At 66.0% G+C, this 17,361-nt stretch overlaps 1 protein-coding gene across 1 annotated transcript in view; it reads left to right on the top strand.

The window, feature by feature from the left end:
- The first annotated feature begins 528 nt into the window (after nt 1–528).
- The window catches only part of FAM222A (family with sequence similarity 222 member A), a 36,955-nt gene continuing 20,122 nt past the window's right edge, over nt 529–17,361 (top strand). The window contains exon 1 of the mRNA XM_075435032.1: nt 529–914. The gene's annotated coding sequence lies outside the window, so the exon portion shown is untranslated. The remainder of the gene's footprint in view (nt 915–17,361) is intronic.

The raw sequence follows: 17,361 nt of genomic DNA on the forward strand, positions 1-17,361 counted from the left end.
ATGTTGGGTTCGGGGGTGGGAATGGAGGACCCCAGGACTGGAGGTGATGGGGGTGATGGCAACGCTTGCTACACGGGGGCTGCAGCCATCGATGCCAGCTCGCCAGCTCCCGGCACGGCGCTGGCTGTCCGCCGCTCAACCCCGGCCGTGGCTCCGGCCGCTCCTTGCCGCAGCACCCCGGGGGGGCCGCAGCCGGGCCCCCCCCCAGGACCCACCCCCGGGCCCCGGGCCCAGCCCGCCCGGGGAACACGGCTTGGACTACAACTCCCATCATGCCCCGCGGCGCCGAGCGGGGGGCGGTGGCGCGGCGGCGGCGCGCGGGGCACGCCGGGAAGCGCAGTCCCGCCTCGCCCTCCCGCTTCGAATTTTCCCGCGGAAGGGGGGCGGGCTCCGGGCGAGGCCCCGCCCCTCCCCGCAGGACGCGCGGCGGCGTCCCCTTGGCAACGAGGGCGGGGGGGGCGGGGCCGGGCCGCGTGCGGCCGGCGGGCCCCGCGCGGGGCGCTCAGTGTCGCCGCCGCCGCGCACCGGGCGGGAGGGAGAGCGAGAGCGAGGCAGCGCGCGCCGCCGCCGCCACCGGGCCCCGCCCGCCGCCGCCGCACAAAGGACCCGCAGGACCCGCGGCGGGGGGTGGGGGGGGGGTCGGGATGCCCCCGGGAGCCCCCGCGCCGCCGGAGCCCCGCAGCGCCGGGCTGGTTTGATCCTGAAAAAAAAAAAATTGCTAATAATTTTTTATTTTTTCAATTTTTAAATTTTTTTTTTAATTTTTTAAATTTTTTTAAATCAATTTTCCGGTCGGATATTTTTCCCCCCCCGCCGCCGCCGCCGCTACCGCGCGGCCCGGGGTGGGGGGGGGGTGGCGGCCCGGCGAGCCCCGCACCGCAGCGGCCGGAGCCGGCCCGGATCCAGCTCTGACGGTAACGGGGGGACCGGGGCGGGGGGGGCGGAACGGGACCGGGGCGGGGGGGGGTATTGGCGCGGGGGGGGGGGGGCTCCGGTTTCGGGGCGCGTCGAGAGGCGGCTCGGCCGCAGCGCGGGGCCCGGCGGAGCCCCGGAGACCGACTCTACCGGCGCCGAACGGGAACAACTTATTATTATTATTATTATTATTATTATTATTATTATTATTATCATCATTATTATTTCGCCTCCCTGTATTTTTATCATTTTTTAATGGCTTTTTTGGGGGTCGTGGAGTGGGAATAAAACACCCGCGGGTGCCTCCACGAGGAAAGCCGGGACGCGTCCGGCGGGAGCCCTCCGTGCGCTGCCGCCTTTCCTGGAAAACAAACCCCAAAAAACCCTAAAAAAAGGGGTTTGGGGTTTTTTTTTTGCCCCCCCCCCCCCCCCTCCCGGGGAAGGGAGGCGGCGAGGGAGCGCCCGGCCCCGCAAGGACCCGGCACTGGGCTGGGCACCGGCCACAAAGGGGGGGAGCGGGGCAGCGGGACCCGCCCGGCGACGTTCGGGTGCAGACCCCGTCTCGGGGGGGTGGGGGGGCGAGCCCCGGCTCCCGCACCGAGCCCCGCCGCATCCCCGCCGCATCGCCCGCACTGCCGGGGCGTCGCGGTCCCGGGGAGCCCGGGGGAAACGGAGCGGTCTCGGGGGCGGCTCGGCGCCGGCATCCCCCCCCCGCCATGTCCCCCCCGGGTCGGTCTCCGAGGGGGGGCAGCGGCGAAGTTTTACAGCCGAGCTCGGTGTTCCCCCCCCCCCCGGGGGTGAATTTGCTCGGCGGCGGCGGCTGTCGGGGCGCGGATGTCGTCGGAGTTTTATTTTTTAATATTATATATATAAATATGTATATTATCTGTGTGTGCATCCTGTTGCGAGGGAGGCTGCGGGCGGCTCCCCCGGGTGGGCTTTTCGTGGGGGGGCCGCGGGGGACCCCCCCCCCTCCCCTTCAGGGGTGTCCCGCGCCTTCCCGGGGACCATTCGGTGGGATTCGGCAGTTTTGGACCCCCCCACCCCCCCGTGTCCCCGCGGGGGGGGTGTTGCTGCTCCCTGGGGGGGGGGCATCACGCACGTCTGCGCCGCGACCCGCAAAGCCCCCGCGCTCGGTGGGATCCCACGTCGCGGGGGGGGGGGACGGGGACTTTTTCTCATTAAGGACCCTTAAAACTTTGAGGAGGGGGATTGGGGGGCCGCGGCGAAGGGAGCTCTCGCCTTCCCCTGACCTTGGCTCTAGAGCCGGGGCGGGGGGCAGCCCCCCAGGTGCGGGAGCCCGGCTCGTTTTCCCGGCTGCGGGGGTCGGTACCGGCGAGGCCGGCTCTCGGTGCGGGTGTTCATCCCCGGGCTGGAGCGGAGCAGCCCGCGGAGGTGGGGGGTGGGCTGGCTGCTGGCGGTTCTTAAGCCCCCCCCCTCCTCGGTTATGTGTCTTACCCGAGCCCGGAACGCGGGGAACCCCCCCTCGGTGCGGGGTTTTGTGTTAATTGGATGCCGCGGAAAGCTCCCCGCTATCGAATTGCTGCTGCCGTGCTCCGGGGCCGGGGGGGTCTCCCGGGCCCCCCGGCCTTGCGGGATTAGCGGCGGAGGCGGCTTTGCTGCGTGGGGAAAACCCGCGGGGAGCTGCGGTCCCGTAAATATTCGCTGGGAGCCCCCCCCCCCGCACCCCTCCCGCTGTGGGGGTCCCCGGGGTCCCGGGGCGGTGGGCTCAGTCCTCCCTTTGCGGACAGAGCTGGGGGGGGAGGGTGGTCCTTTCCCGGCAGGATGAGGTCCTTTGCCGGTGGTGCCCGATGCTGGGGGGGGGTGGGGGTCCGTGAGAGGTGACCCCCCCACACCCCTCCCGCTGTGGGGGTCCTGGGGCGGTGGGCTCGGTCCTCCCTTTGCGGACAGAGCGGGAGGGGGGGGGGTCCTTTCCCGGCAGGATGAGGTCCTTTGCCGGTGGTGCCCGATGCTGGGGGGGGGGGGGGGGGGGGGGGGGTCCATGAGAGGTGACACCCCCCCCCCCCTCCCCGGGGTGGGCCGGGGGGCTGCAGCCGCCCGGACCCCCGCGCTCCCCCGCCGCAGGTCCCTCCGCAGCGGGCACCCGCCTCGCAAAAATTAAAAAATCCGAAATAAATCCGCGGTTTCTTCTTTCCCCCCGCGCCGGGGCCGAGCGGGGCCGGGGCGCGGGGCCGAGCTGGGGAGCGGGGCCGGGGCGCGGTGCCGAGCGGCTGCTGCGGCAGAGCCGGCGCGGGGCTGAGGATGCGGGACACAAAAGCCCCGGTTTATTACCTCCTGCCTGCCTGAGAATTGCTTTTCTCCCTCGAGCGAGCCGGGCTCAAGCCGGCTTTATTATGTGAACCTATTTGCGTGTCAAGAGCTATTGTGGCTGCCTTTATCTCTGTTTGTATTTGCTGGGTGCGGGGAAGAAAAGGGACGAGGCGCAAATGGACGGCTCGGTCAGCGCCGGGCGCGCCGGGGGCAGCCGCCGGTTGCTAAGTGATTCGCATCCCCGGTAATCGCTTTTATCTCGGGAGGATGTCGCCTGTAATTATAAGCCCACTGACATCTTTTGAAATCTGCCTAATGGGTGTTTTTAATTTCGCATGGGAAGCGGGGGCTCTTCGTGCTGCTCTGATTCCGGCCGGTGCCTGGCTGAAAATCCAGATATTTCCCCGGGCGCGGAGCGGGGACGGCGAGCGACCAGGCTGTGATTTTTTGGCGAGCGACCAGGCCGTGATTTTTTGGCGAGCCCCTGCTCTCCCGGGGACTGGTGGCCGCGCCCCGGTTTGGGGTTCAAAAATCTCTTCGCCCAGCCTGGGGTGCTGCCGGACCCCGGCCCCTGCCATACCATCCCCTGAAACCGCACGAGAGCTGCGCCGCCCGCCGCCGCGTCCACCCACGGCCCCGGGACGAGGGGGTCCGCGACACCGGGCAGCGGTGCCAGCGCGGAGCTGCTGTGCTGGTGGGGACGAGCCCCGGCGTCGCGGCTCCCCACTTGTCCCCCCCATGCAGAGAGCACCCAGCTCTTCCCTCCGTGAAGGTTTCACCAGTGCCCAGCTGAGCCGTGCCGCGGTTCCCGGGTGATGCCCCGTGTCCGAGCGCAGCGGCAGCTCGCGGGTTCGCCCGGCTGTGGCCGAGCCGCCGTGTCCGCTTCTAAAGCTGGCACTGGGCGAATAAAGCTCCCGGTCACCTGCGGTCCCCCCGGCCGGGCGGCACACCCCGGTGTGCTGCTGGTGTTGGGTGTGGGTGTGCTTTGGGTGGGCAGTGGGATGTGGGTGCTCTGAGACCGTCCCGCCTGTGCTCGGGTGCAGAGGGTCCCCCTCGGAGGGAGCGCGGTGCTGGTGACGCGCTCGGCTTTCCTGCTGCCCACCGTCGCGGCGCCTTCGGGGTGGCCAGGGGTCTGGGGTGGAGGTGGTGGTGAGATGAGGGGTGTCGGGGCCCCTCCCGTGGCTTCGTGTGCCGGGACCGGGGCATCTCGACCCCGCAGAGGCCCAGACGCAAGCACCGTGGGCACCAGGGCTGGATGGACCGGGGCGTCTTGACCCCGCAGAGGCCCTGGCGCGAGCGTGGTGGGCACCAGGGCTGGGTGTACCGGGGCTTCTCAACCCCGCAGAGGCCCTGACATGAGCTTGGTGGCCACCATGGGCACAAGGGCTGGGTGCTGGGCTGGGTGGACCGGGGCGTCTCGACCCCGCAGAGGCCCCAACGCAAGCATCGTGGGCACCAGGGCTGGATGGACTGGGGCATCTCGACCCCACAGAGGCCCTGGTGCGAGCGTGGTGGGCACCGTGGGCACCAGGGCTGGGTGGACCGGGGCGTCTCGACCCCGCAGAGGCCCCGACATGAGCTTGGTGGCCACTGTGGGCACCAGGGCTGGGTGCTGGGCTGGGTGGACCGGGGGCGTCTCGACCCCGCAGAGGCCCCAACGCAAGCACCGTGGGCACCAGGGCTGGATGGACCGGGGCATCTCGACCCCACAGAGGCCCCGACATGAGCTTGGTGGCCACTGTGGGCACCAGGGCTGGGTGCTGGGCTGGGTGAGGGTGCAGGGCAGGTGCCAGGGCAACGAGGGCCAGCTGCCTTCCTCCTCCTCCTCCTCTGGGAAAGACCACAGCTGAACCCCAAGCGCTCGCTCCGGCCATGCGCAAGGTGACCGCATCGGTTTGCAGGGCTGAGGGGGTTTCGCGGCACACGGCAGCGCGAGCAGTGCCGTGCCGACTGGGCCGGTGGGAAGCACAGGACCCGGGAACAGTCAGTACGGCGGGGGCCAAGCACCGGCACCTGCACCCTGGGGTGCTGCACCCTCCTGCGCGGGCACCCCGTCCCATCCCACCCCGTCCCGGCACGGGCGCCGCTATTTATGGCCGACGGTAAACAAACTCCCAAGGAAAGCGAAGTTAATGACCTGAGACTGACGGGAGCCTGCTGGGAATTTTTTATAGCCCCTGGGACTCCTTTCGCTAAAGAGCGAATACATCAGCGTTTCCACCCAAAACGGCGAGGCGTGCGGGGGCCGGGGGACAGCCCGGGGTGGGGAGCCGGCCCTGGGCGAGGAGGGGGCTTTCGGTGGGGTACCGGTGGGGGGACGGGGCTCCCAGCCCTCTCCCCGTCCCCCCATGTGGGAGCGGGGTGCGCAGCCCCCTCCTCGCCCCGGCAAGGGCAGGCACATCCCGGGGTCCGGGGGCTCCCCAAGGCCATCACCATCTTGTAGGTGACCTCCGCCGCGCTCCCGGCTGGGGCGAGGGCTGGCTTAGCGTCGCCCGTAAAACCTTAATTCCCTGCCGCGGGGAGGCTTCGCTGGCGGGGATAAACACTCGGTGCTGCTTGCGAATTCAGCTTTGGCTGCGTGGTGAGGGTGCCGGGGGGGGGACGGGAACGCTGCGGGGTGCTCCGCAGCCCCCCTGCCCGTCGCGTCTCCCGTCGCGTCCCCCGTCGCGTCCCCCATCGCGTCCTGGCGAATTGCGGGGTACGAACGGCGTCGCGGGTGCTCTCGGGGTCGGGGCGGCGAGCGCGGGGCAAGGTGCCCCGCTCACTGCCCGCTCCCATCGCCGCCGTCACCTCGCGCGTGCGGCCGCCCTCCGCACGCGACGCTTGATTTACCGAGAAGAGCTGGCAGTTAAACCTGACAAATCGAAGGTGGTTTTAAGTGGTTCAGGTTAATTAATAGTCAGGGAAGCATCAATTTTTTAAGGGATGCTCTCGGCTCGTGGGGAGAGCCGGAGCTTGGCTTTCCCTCTGGAAAGCGGCGCCGTCTGCGCGGCTGCCCGCGGGCGGGGGGCTCGGTGGCTTCGCCCTTCGGTGTCTGACCCGCAGCCTTGTGTTTCCGCTCCGGATCCTCGCCCTGCGCGGCCGGTGCCGAGCGAGGCACCGGGACAGGGAGGGATGGGGCCGCCCCGCGTGGCGGTGATCACAGAATCACAGAACGTTCGGGGCTGGAAGGGACCTCTGTGGGTCATCTAGTCCAGCCCTCCTGCCGAAGCCGTGCCGCTCGTCACGGTGCCCTTCGGGGCCGCTCGTCCTCTCTCTTCTCGCCGTGAGCCGGTGCTGCTGGGGTCCGTCCCGTGGCAGCGGTACCGCGGCGTACAGCCGTGCTGCTCCGGTAACCGGAGCGTGTCGGCTGTGGGTGCCTGTGGCGGGGGGCTGCGTTGTCCCTGCTGGGTGGTGGGACCCGCCGGTGAGCGCTGGTGTCCATGGGACCGTCCGGGGTGGAGACTGGGAGCTGGCAGCGGTGAACTGGAGCAGCACCCGCGCCCCTCGCTTCGCCTGCGCGCAGCCCGGGTGCTCGCACCCGCCGAGCTTGGGCCGTGGGAGTGCCGCCCCGCCGCCTTCGGACTTCAAAAAATCATAACGAAAGAATTTTAAACTTCCCTCTGAGGAGGAGAGGTGGAAAAGCAGCGGCGCCCGGTCCCCGGAGCCTCCGAGCCGCGCGTGGCAAAGAGTGGGTGGTGGGGGGCCCGAGCGGCGTCGGCGGTGGTCTCGGGGTGCGGCAGCGGTGGGCACCTCCGGGCTCACACACCGGGTCGTGTCCGGAGCAGCCAGGCCACGCGCTCCCTCGCTCTCGGCACTGACTGGGGCGCGGGTGGAAGCGGTGGCTTCTCGGCAGCCCTAATGCTCGGGGAGATGAGAGATTAAGGTTAGTGACCATTTTTTAACTCAATAAAGGGGAAGACAAGCTGGAGTCTGCAGTCCGGAGATATAATTAGTTCGCAGCAGTGGTGCTTTCTTGATTTAGCTTCAGAGAGCAGAACAAGACAAGGATGTTATACCCAATTAGCAATAACATACAGTCTGAGCCTCGCTAAGTGAGATAACGAGCCATTTTTATAGCTCTTCTTTACGGACTTTTTGGGGGCGGGAAGGGAAGGGGGGAGAGGAGGGACCGAATCTTGATTTCTTTTCGTCTGCGAACAATTATTAGTGGGCTCAGAAAGCCCAAAGCTGAGCGATACCTTGGCCAACACGGATGGGAAATTAAAAAATAAATGCTGAAACAGCCTGGAGCTGGGCTGAGGCTGTCTGTCCGTCCGTCCCGGGGGGATGCCGGCCGTGTCCCGGCAAGGACACAGGCGAGGGCCACCCACGCGCCGTGGACGGGTCCCATGTGCTGCTGCCAGGGCTCACGGCACGTGGACCGGCACGGAGGGTCCCGGCTGCGCCCCGAGCCGCGTCCCCGCGCAGCACCGGTCGGGTGCCAGCTGCCTGCCCGCGCCGCGTTCCGCTTGGTGCTGCGGGTCGATGCCCATCGATTTGTTTTTTTTTTTTTTTTCTTCCCTCCTCTGTCGACCTGGGTGGGTGGGGGCTGCGGGGGGCTTGCGTGTGTGTCTGGCTGCGGCTCTCCCGCCGTCAGAGCGTCCCGTGCCGGTCCCCGCAGCCACCCACCCTCCCGCAAGCCTCCGCGCGGCGAAGAAACTCGAGGACATCCGGATAACCGGCCTTGTAAAAAGTCTGGAAAACTCAGGTTTCGTTAAGCAGCCTTTAACAGCGGGCTCGGATGTTTCTGGGGGGGGTTTTGCTCCTTGGGGCAGCGTCACTGTCCCCAGCCCCTCCGCTGGCACCCGGTGAGGACGTGGCTGTGGGGTCCCGGCTGCGTTTGGGGTGCCTGTGGGAGCAGGGGGGCACGGCCAGCGTGGGGCATCCGTGGGGACACCCCTGCCCTGGAGGGGTCTCAGGGAGGGGGACATTCTCCCTCTTACTGTGTGTGTCCCCCTCGGGGGCAGAGCTGGGGGATGGGGCAGGGGGCTGCTGTCGTCCCCCCTCTTCCCATCCCCTTGGCAGAGAGCTGGTGGGCATTGTCCCTACCTGGGGGGGGGCTGTGGCCGCATGGGACCCCCCGAGTCCACCCCATGGCACCCCCAGCCCACCCTGAGGACCATCTCCCCTATCACCACGGGGACAGCCGAGCTCCCATCCGCACCGAGCACGGGGAGAAGCCGCAGAGCCGCTCTCCGGACTACGAACGCCCCGGCGCGATCAGCAGCGCCCGTCGTAATCATTCAGACTGTTAGACAGCGGTGTTGGCTTGCAGCTGATGTCAGCCTCGCCGTTCTGCTGTGCAAACGCGCGCAATTAATGCCAATCAGCCGGGGGAGGCAGCCAGCTCCGGCGCGGCTGTCGGCTCTCGCCACGCCGGCTTCTGCGTTTTCACACGACTGCCATAAACATCGGAGGGAAACTCCGCGTCCTTCCCCAGGCACGGGGTTTGTTCCCCCGTTCTTTTTAATTACTCCGCGTCCAGCAGCTCATTCGGCCTCGGATCGGTGCGGGGAAAGTAGGGCTTTGTAAAAAAAAAAATGTATAAATCTTGAGAGACGCCTGATTTTCCCATTCGGCGGCTGCGTTCGTTATCTGTGGTGAAATGAGAACAGCCGGTTTCATTTTTCTTTGCCTTTTTCTCCCCCCCCGCCCCGGCTCTGTGTTGCTTTCTCCCCGCGGGGACGTGGTCCCTCTCCCCCAGGGAGCCCCGAAAGCAGGGCCGGCTCGGGAGAAGCGGGGGGAGAGCTGGAATGACTTGACCGGATGGTGGGATAATCCTCGTTACAAAAGTACACATCAATTATAAGAATTCCTACAGTAATCTTGGGAATCTATCTTTTCTGCTGAACCAGCTCGTTAAAGAGCACCATTCATTTCCATCTCGCCGGGTGAGAAGGGTTTAAATCTCCAGAGCTTTGTGTTACAAAATAGACTTAGGGTGATGGACTCTTGTTAAATATTAAAAGGAAGAAGTTGATTTTTTTTTTCCCCCCTCCTCTTTTCCCCTGGCTGGCGGGGTGGGGGCCCAGGGGTGGCCCCGCGGTGGTGGCTTCCCCGTCTGCTGCGCTCAGTGGGCGCCTTCGAGGACCCCTCGCCCGGGGACCCACGGGAGGGGGCAGGGAGGTTTCCCCAGGCCACCCTGGCAAGCCCCCGAGCCTGCGCCCTGCCTGGCCGCCGGCACAGGCCGGGCTTTTGTCTGCCGGCGGGGCAGCGGGGCGAGGGGCAGCGGGGCGAGGGACGGGCACAGAGCCCCTTTGTGTGCAGCTGCACCCCGAGGCGAGCGGGGCCCGCGGCGACGGGGCCGGCCGAGGCGGGGATGGGGAGCAGAGCTGGGGGTGGGGAGCGGGTACCCAGGGATGGGGAGCGGGATGCAGGGATGGGGAGTGGGTACCCGGGGATGGGGAGCAGAGCTGGGGGTGGGGAGCGGGTACAGAGGATGGGGAGCAGAGCTGGGGGCGGGGAGCGGGTACCCGGGGATGGGGAGCGGGATGCAGGGATGGGGAGTGGGTACCCGGGGATGGGGAGCAGTGCTGGGGGCGGGGAGCAGATACCCGGGGATGGGGAGCAGAGCTGGGGGTGGGGAGCGGATACCCGGGGATGGGGAGCAGAGCTGGGGGCGGCGGGCGGGTACCCGGGGATGGGGAGCGGGATGCAGGGATGGGGAGTGGGTACCCGGGGATGGGGAGCAGTGCTGGGGGTGGGGAGCAGGATGCATGGATGGGGAGTGGGTACCCAGAGATGGGGAGCAGAGCTGGGAGTGGGTACTGAGGATGGGGAGCAGAGCTGGGGGTGGGGAGCGGGTACCCAGGGATGGGCAGCGGGATGCAGGGATGGGGAGTGGGTACCCGGGGATGGGGAGCAGTGCTGGGGGTGGGGAGCGGGTACCCAGGGATGGGGAGCGGGATGCAGCGATGGGGAGTGGGTACCCGGGGATGGGGAGCAGTGCTGGGGGTGGGGAGCGGGTACTGAGGATGGGGAGCAGAGCTGGGGGTGGGGAGCAGGTACCCGGGGATGGGGAGCAGGATGCAGGGATGGGGAGTGGGTACCCAGAGATGGGGAGCGGTCCTGGGGGTGGGGAGCGGGTACCCGGGGATGGGGAGCAGTGCTGGGGGGGGGGAGCGGGTACCTGGGCTTGGGGAGTGGGATGCGGGGATGCGGAGTGGGTACCTGGGCATGGAGAGTGGGTACCCATGGATGGGGAGCAGGATGCAGGGAAGGGGAGCAGTGCTGGGGGTGGCGAGTAGGTACCTGGGGATGGGGAGAGGGATGCAGGGATGGGGAGCAGGTATCCAGGGACGGGGAGCTGGATGAAGGGATGGGGAGCTGTGCTGGGGGTGGTGAGTGGGTACCCAGGGATGGGGAACGGGATGCGGGGATGGGGAGTGGGTACCTGGGGATGGAGAGTGGGTACCCAGAGATGGGGAGCGGGTACCCAGAGACAGGGAGAAGTGCTGGGAGTGGCGAGTAGGTACCCTGGGATGGGGAGCAGGTACCCAGGGATGGGGAGGTGGATGCAGGGATGGGGAGCAGTGCTGGGAGTGACAAGTGGGGACCCAGGGATGGGGGGGTGGATGCGGGGATGGGGAGCGGGATGCAGGGATGGGGAGTGGGTACCCAGAGATGGGGAGCAGAGCTGGGGGTGGCGAGTGGGTACCCAGGGACGGGGAGCGGGATGCGGGGACGGGGAGCGGGTACCCAGGGACGGGGAGCAGTGGCCGGCCGGGGTCGCGGGCGGCGCGGGGCGATGCGTGCGCTGCCGCAGAGGCTCTGTGCAAACACATTAATTTGTTTTCTTTCTTGCCTCGCCTTTCAGGGTAATTGGTTGCATTTGAAGCCTTTGTGAAAGCCTTTGATTATAGTAATTTCACCAGCGCGATCTACCCTGGATTCCTTCGTCGGATTCTTTCACAGCTCAGGCGCTCGGGGCTGTAATTACCGAGCGGCGCGCGCCTGGCCGCCGCGCACGGTGCGGCCAGATGGCCCGGTCACCACGGTGTGGCCGTGCTAACCGTGGGGCCCCGGTCACCACGGTGGGGCCCCGGTCACCACGGTGGGGCCCCGGTCACCGCGGTGGGGCCCCGGTCACCACGGTGGGGCCCCGGTCACCACGGGGGACAGGCGAGCCCCGGGATGGGGCAGGAGGAGCCGTGCCGGGAGCGTTGGTCTTGGCAGCGTTGAGTCTGTTGGGTCTCAGCTGGGGACGCGGGTGCCCACGCTGGGCTCCGGGCTCATCAGGGTCCGTGGTGGTTTTAATTGCTGCTCTCGAGGTCTCCCCGGAGCTGCTTGGCTTTTCTGCCGGTCTGACCCTGCGTCTCTGCTGGGGCTGGGCCCCAAAGCCCGTGAGCGTCCCGAGCGTCCGGCTCTCGCTGCCGGGGACGGCGGGCAGCTCGTCCCCCCGGCCCCGCTCCCCTGTCCACGCGCAGGGTGGAGGCACAGGGTGACCGTGTCGAGTGAGCGAGGTTTCGCTTGGGGGGGCTGGCAAGGGGCCCCCCTGGGCAGCATGCCTCCCGCTCCCCGCTGCCGGGCACGCGCCCACGGGGGACCAAACCGCGGAGGGTCCGTACGTGTAGGCAGATGCTGCCCGCGCGCCGTGCCCTGGTCCTGCCAGCACCCCAGTGCGCGCAGCCAGGCTTGGGGTCTGCCAAAACCACCGACGGCACCCGGACGGGGCCTTTGCCAACGGGGCTGCTCCCCCCTCCTCGCTCCGGGCGTTTCGTTCCGGGTCCCGCGTGGTGACCTTCTCGGCAGCGCCGTGCCAGCGTCTGCCACTTCCAATTACCCACGCCAGCTCAGCGCCGCGGCCGCTCCTCACCCGGCGGCACGGGGAGGTGGGGGGGGGTTCGCCCTCCCTGGCAGGATGGCAGCGGGTCGGGGGGACCTTACCCCGGGGTCCCCCACCCTCCTGGCTCGAGGGCCCTCTGATGCTGCCCTGGCCCGGGGCACTGGAGACGCTGGGGTTTCCAGCATCGTTATTAACCTGTTCGAGAGCTGTTCCCGCTCGCGGCTAAAATAGATCTTTAATCTCTGCCCAAAATAGCTCGTTTGATGAGAGGCCTCCTTCAAGCTGACACATAAATTTAACCAGGCTGCCCGAGCCCCGCGCGAGGAGGTCTGCAAACGCTCAACAGCACTCGCCTTGGGGTTTTTAATTCCGCCGTTACGGCCACATCCGATACTTTATTTCTTCCTTCAGGCTGCTTGGACCGGGAGGGAACGTGCTTGTGTCCCCCGTGCCGGGCTGCGTCCCCGTCCCAGCCCCCCGGCGGGGTCTGTGCCCTCTGCTCTCCCCGCAGGCTCCATCTCCCGGCTGGGGGGTGATGGAGGAGTTGGGGGGTGAGAGACCCCCCCCCCCCCCCAGGCACGCAGCTGAGCGGGGTCCGGCTGCCGGGGTCGGACCCTCAGCTCTGCTCTGTGCCGCCCGGGTCCTGGGCTCACCCCGGGCACTGTCCCCGGCTCAGCCGGTGCAGGTTGCTCCCCCAGCCCCGGCAGCAAAATAATCACTTCCAGCATCATTATCCGCCGCAAACCCCAGCTTCCAATTTTAATCAGAGGAGCTGGTGTTGCTTTAAGATCCGCGGGTTTTAAAGATCACAAGAGGGGTTAGAGAAAATTACCCTTGACTCTTACATGCTAATGTAATCTCTAACCAGATCTGCAGCACTGCGGCTAAAATTGCTTTTTAGATTAACATTTAATTATTAACAGGGCCCCCTGAAAGGCCCGGGGCTGGAGCAGGCGGAGGGGAGCGGATTAGCCGGCCGGGATGGAGCGGCAGCCGGGCGAGGGGAAGGTCGTGGCGCGGCCGGCGGCACCGCTCCGTGCTTTATTGCAGCCCCCGGCGCGGCAAACTTTCTGCTTTATTTTATCTGGTGCTCCCCGTGATTTACGGCGGGGTGACCTTTCCTGTGCTCGCCCGTCGCGGGACCCAGCGCCGCGTCCCCTCCGCCGCCTCAGCCCTGGGGACCGTAAATCTGCTGCTGGGTGGGAGACGGGCGCGAGCTGGCACGGGAGATGCCCGCGGCGCTGGGTGGCAGCGCCAGCCAAAATCCATGGGATGCGTTGGGATGCGTTGGGATGGGATGGGATGGGATGCGTTGGGATGCGTTGGGATGCGTTGGGATGGGATGGGATGCGATGCGATGCGTTGGGATGGGATGGGATGGGATGGGATGCATTGGGATGCATCGGGATGGGTTGGGATGGGATGTGATGCGTTGGGATGGGATGGGATGCGTTGGGATGGGATGGGATGGGATGCGTTGGGATGGGATGCGTTGGGATGGGATGGGATGCGTTGGGATGGGATGGGATGCGTTGGGATGGGATGCGATGGGATGCGTTGGGATGGGATGCGATGCGATGGGATGCGTTGGGATGGGATGGGATGCGTTGGGATGGGATGGGATGGGCACCCTCTGCGCATGGAGGGGAAGCCTTCCTCCCGCAGCATCTCCTCCTCGCAGGAGGGAAGCCATCCGATGGTTGTCCCCGGGGACGGTGGCAGGTCTGCGGCGGGGCGGTGGGTCTCTCCTCCATCCCAGCACGGAGGGACGGGGGTGTCCCCAGTTGCAGCGGGCAGCCCCAGCACCGCGGCGGGTGGGTTTACTGGGCACGCCGGGGACGGGCGAAGGCTTTCGCTTAATTTATCGGTGCCGCCGGCTTGGGAGGGTCGCTGCCAGCCTTGGCCTTGCTCCCACGCTGTCTGTCTGTCTGTCTGGCGCTGTTGGAAGCCTCTGGTGCCTCTCCTAGCCGGGGTGACCCGGTCACCTCTTGTCCTTGTGCCGAACCCAGTCCTGGCTTTGAATAGCCGGGGGGAGATGCGGCGGGGTGACTTCAGTGGCTCTGCAGCACCCCTGCTCCTGCCCCCCTTCCTCTCCCAGCCCCCAAAACTCGCTTTTTGGGGGTCTGCACCCCCAGGCTGCCCGGATAGCGCCCGGGAAGGATGCGCACGCGTCGCACCGGAGCCCCGGGGATGACCGAGACCTTGGCCCTTGCTCTTGGCAGCGAGGGGGCTGCCCCTGCCCCCCACTGCCCGGACCCAGTTCAGCCTGAGACTTTTCAAAGTTCCCTTTTTTTTTTTTTCCTCCCCCCACCCTCTCGTCACATTTTCTTTTATCTAAATCCTCGCCTGCGAAAGCCTCCATCGACAGCTGTGCTGGCCTTATCTCGCCGGAGGGACCTTCGCGGGCTCTCGGAGGAGATAAGCCCGACTTATCAGCTGCTGATGTCAGAGGAGGTGCCAAACCCTCCCGTCGGGGGGGGGGGGGCTTTAGCCTGGCAGGGTGGGGTGCTTTGCTTTTTATTAAAGTCACCGAGACCTTGGGCTCATAAACAGCGTGATGGAGAGATAGGGCTTTGCAATTAGCCGGGGTGGGGCGGGAAGGAGCAGGCGGAGAGGGGCTGGGGAAGGATGGAGGGGGGTGATGCTGGGGGTCCTGGGGGACCCCGCGCTGGGTGTCCCTAGGGACCCTGCTCCTGGCGTCCCCGAGAGCGGGATGGATGAGGGAGCTGGGCTTGTTCAGCCTGGAGAAGAGAAGGCTGAGAGGGGACCTTAGAAATGCCTACAAATATCTGCAGGGTGGGGGTCAGGAGGAAGGGGCCAGACTCTTTCCAGTGGTGCCCAGCGACAGGACAAGGGGCAACGGGCACAAACTGGAGCAGAGGAAGCTCCAGCTGAACCCGAGGAAGAACTTCTTCCCTCTGAGGGTGACGGAGCCCTGGCCCAGGCTGCCCAGGGAGGCTGTGGAGTCTCCTTCTCTGGAGATATTCCAGCCCCGCCTGGACACGGTGCTGTGCCCCCTGCTGTGGGTGACCCTGCTTGGGCAGGGGGTTGGGCTGGGTGACCCCAGAGGTCCCTGCCAACCCCTGCCATGCTGGGATTCTGTGTGATTCTGTCTCGGGGTGCCGGCAGGCCGTCGGCAGTTGGGCAAAACTGCTGAGTGTTGCCTTTCCTGCCACAAAAGAGCCCGAGCAGCTCACACCGAGCCGGCTCCTGCTGACGGGAATTAGTTCCGACGCAGATGGAGCTAACGAAGCCGGCGTTAAGCGTTCGGGCAGCCCAGCGCCCCGCTCCCGTCAGCTGATGCAGGGGCTTTTCCGAAGCGGCATTAGCAAAATGCCACCGTGGCACAGATGTCCATTGTGCCGGGCCCCCGCCCGCTCGCCGACGGCTGCTTGAGGGGGCCGGGGGGTGCCGGGACGGCGTCGCGGTGCGTGCGGCACCGGGGGCCTCGCCGGTACGAAGCGTGCCCGTGAAGGTGGGGTGAAGCGTTGGGGGGGGGAAATCGCCTCTGCTGCGTGATGCTGGGAGACGTGGGGGGCAGAACTGGGGTCTGAATTAATCACAGAATCACAGAATCACAGAATGGTAGGGGTTGGCAGGGACCTCTGTGGGTCACCCAGCCCAACCCCCTGCCCAAGCAGGGTCACCCAGAGCAGGCTGCACAGGACCTTGTCCAGGCGGGGCTGGAATATCTCCAGAGAAGGAGACTCCACAGCCTCCCTGGGCAGCCTGGGCCAGGGCTCCGGCACCCTCAGAGGGAAGAAGTTCTTCCTCATGTTCAGCTGGAGCTTCCTCTGCTTCAGTTTGTGCCCGTTGCCCCTTGTCCTGTCACTGGGCACCATTGAAAAGAGCTTGGCCCCATCCTCCTGACCCCCACCCTTCAGATATTTGTAGGCATTTCTAAGGTCCCCTCGCAGCCTTCTCTTCTCCAGGCTGAACAAGCCCAGCTCCCTCAGCCTCTCCTCGTAGGAGAGATGCTCCAGTCCCCTCCTCATCCTCGCAGCCCTCCGCTGGACTCTCTCCAGCAGCTCCTCATCTTTCTTGAACTGGGGAGCCCAGAACTGGACACAGCACTGCAGATGGGGCCTCACCAGGGCAGTGTAGAGGGGAAGGAGAACCTCCCTCGCCCTGCTGGCCACACTCTTCTTGATGCACCCCAGGATCCCATTGGCTTTCTCGGCGGCTTGATTCGGTTTGGCTCCCGCGTCTCTCCCGGCTGACGCCGACCATGCTCCCGCTGCCGAGGCGGGGACGGCTGCGGGAGGGCCCCCGCGCCATCACGGGGGTGTCCCCATGGGACCTGCGTTGCTGGGAGCACCCGCAGCTCCCGTGACCGGCTGCCGCCTTCCCTGGGGGCTCAGCCCGGACCGGGGCTGCACCCGAGCCCTCCCTCCAGATTCGGTGCCGTGTCCGGGGTGGTTGGCCACCCTGTCCCCTGGGTGCCGTCCCCGTGCTCCCCATCCCCTTCTCCCCGGGGTCTCGGCGTGCAGCCGGCAGCGACGCGAGCCGCCCGGGGAGCCGGTGCCATCCCGGGACACGGCGAGGAGCCGGCCTGGGTGCAGGGGAGGAGGTGACGTCCGCCCGCTAATCGGCCAGATGGTGACAGCCGGTGGGACGCCGGCCCCGAGGTCACGGCGTAGGTGAGGCTCAGGTGCCCAGCGCGGCCGTGGGTGCCCTGACCCGGGGCCACCCCGCGGGGATGGTGATGAGGATGAGGATGGGGATGGGGATGGGGATGGGGACAGCGTGGCAGCTCCCTGGCCGGTGGACACGCGCCGGCACATGGCCATGGGAGCCGAGGTGAGTGGGGCTGGGTACCGAGCCCCGAGTCCCGGCGGGGAGAGGGGAGCTGCCTGGCAGTCAAGCGCGCTCAGCCTCCGAAGAAGCAGCACTTCATCCTCTTTTCAAACTGTATAATTTCTGCCTGATTGTAATGGCATATTTTAAAATTACCAGAAATCGAAGCCAGAAAATGGATACGGCTGCTTTTACTGCGAGCTGCGTTAACAAAGGATATGTAATGCATGAAATAAAAACACCTCCCTGCCCCCCTCTTTTTTTTTTTAAGACAGTAATAGGAGAAAATTGGTTTTGAAACTGAATAAAAGTCCCTTTCAGAGGAAATCATTTCTTTCAGGGTACCTTTGCTGCAAGTAAAATAGTGAATAATGAAAGGTGGTTACATGATTGTCTTTCATTTAGAGAGCGCGAGGACAGATGGAATCTGGGAGAAACGCGCGATTGGAATAATTGCATGGTAACAAGGCGCTTGTTGGGAAATTAGTAGCTTAAGAAAGTAGTGAAAAAGGCTTTTACTCATGAATACTTCATTATTAGGAGAAAACAGCACAATTTGGGTTCTCCAGACACCTGCTTGGTATGAGATGACTTCCTCCTCCCCTCCTGCT

The sequence above is a fragment of the Opisthocomus hoazin genome, chromosome 13 (genome assembly GCF_030867145.1).
Source record: "Opisthocomus hoazin isolate bOpiHoa1 chromosome 13, bOpiHoa1.hap1, whole genome shotgun sequence".
Classification (NCBI taxonomy): Eukaryota; Metazoa; Chordata; class Aves; order Opisthocomiformes; family Opisthocomidae; genus Opisthocomus; species Opisthocomus hoazin.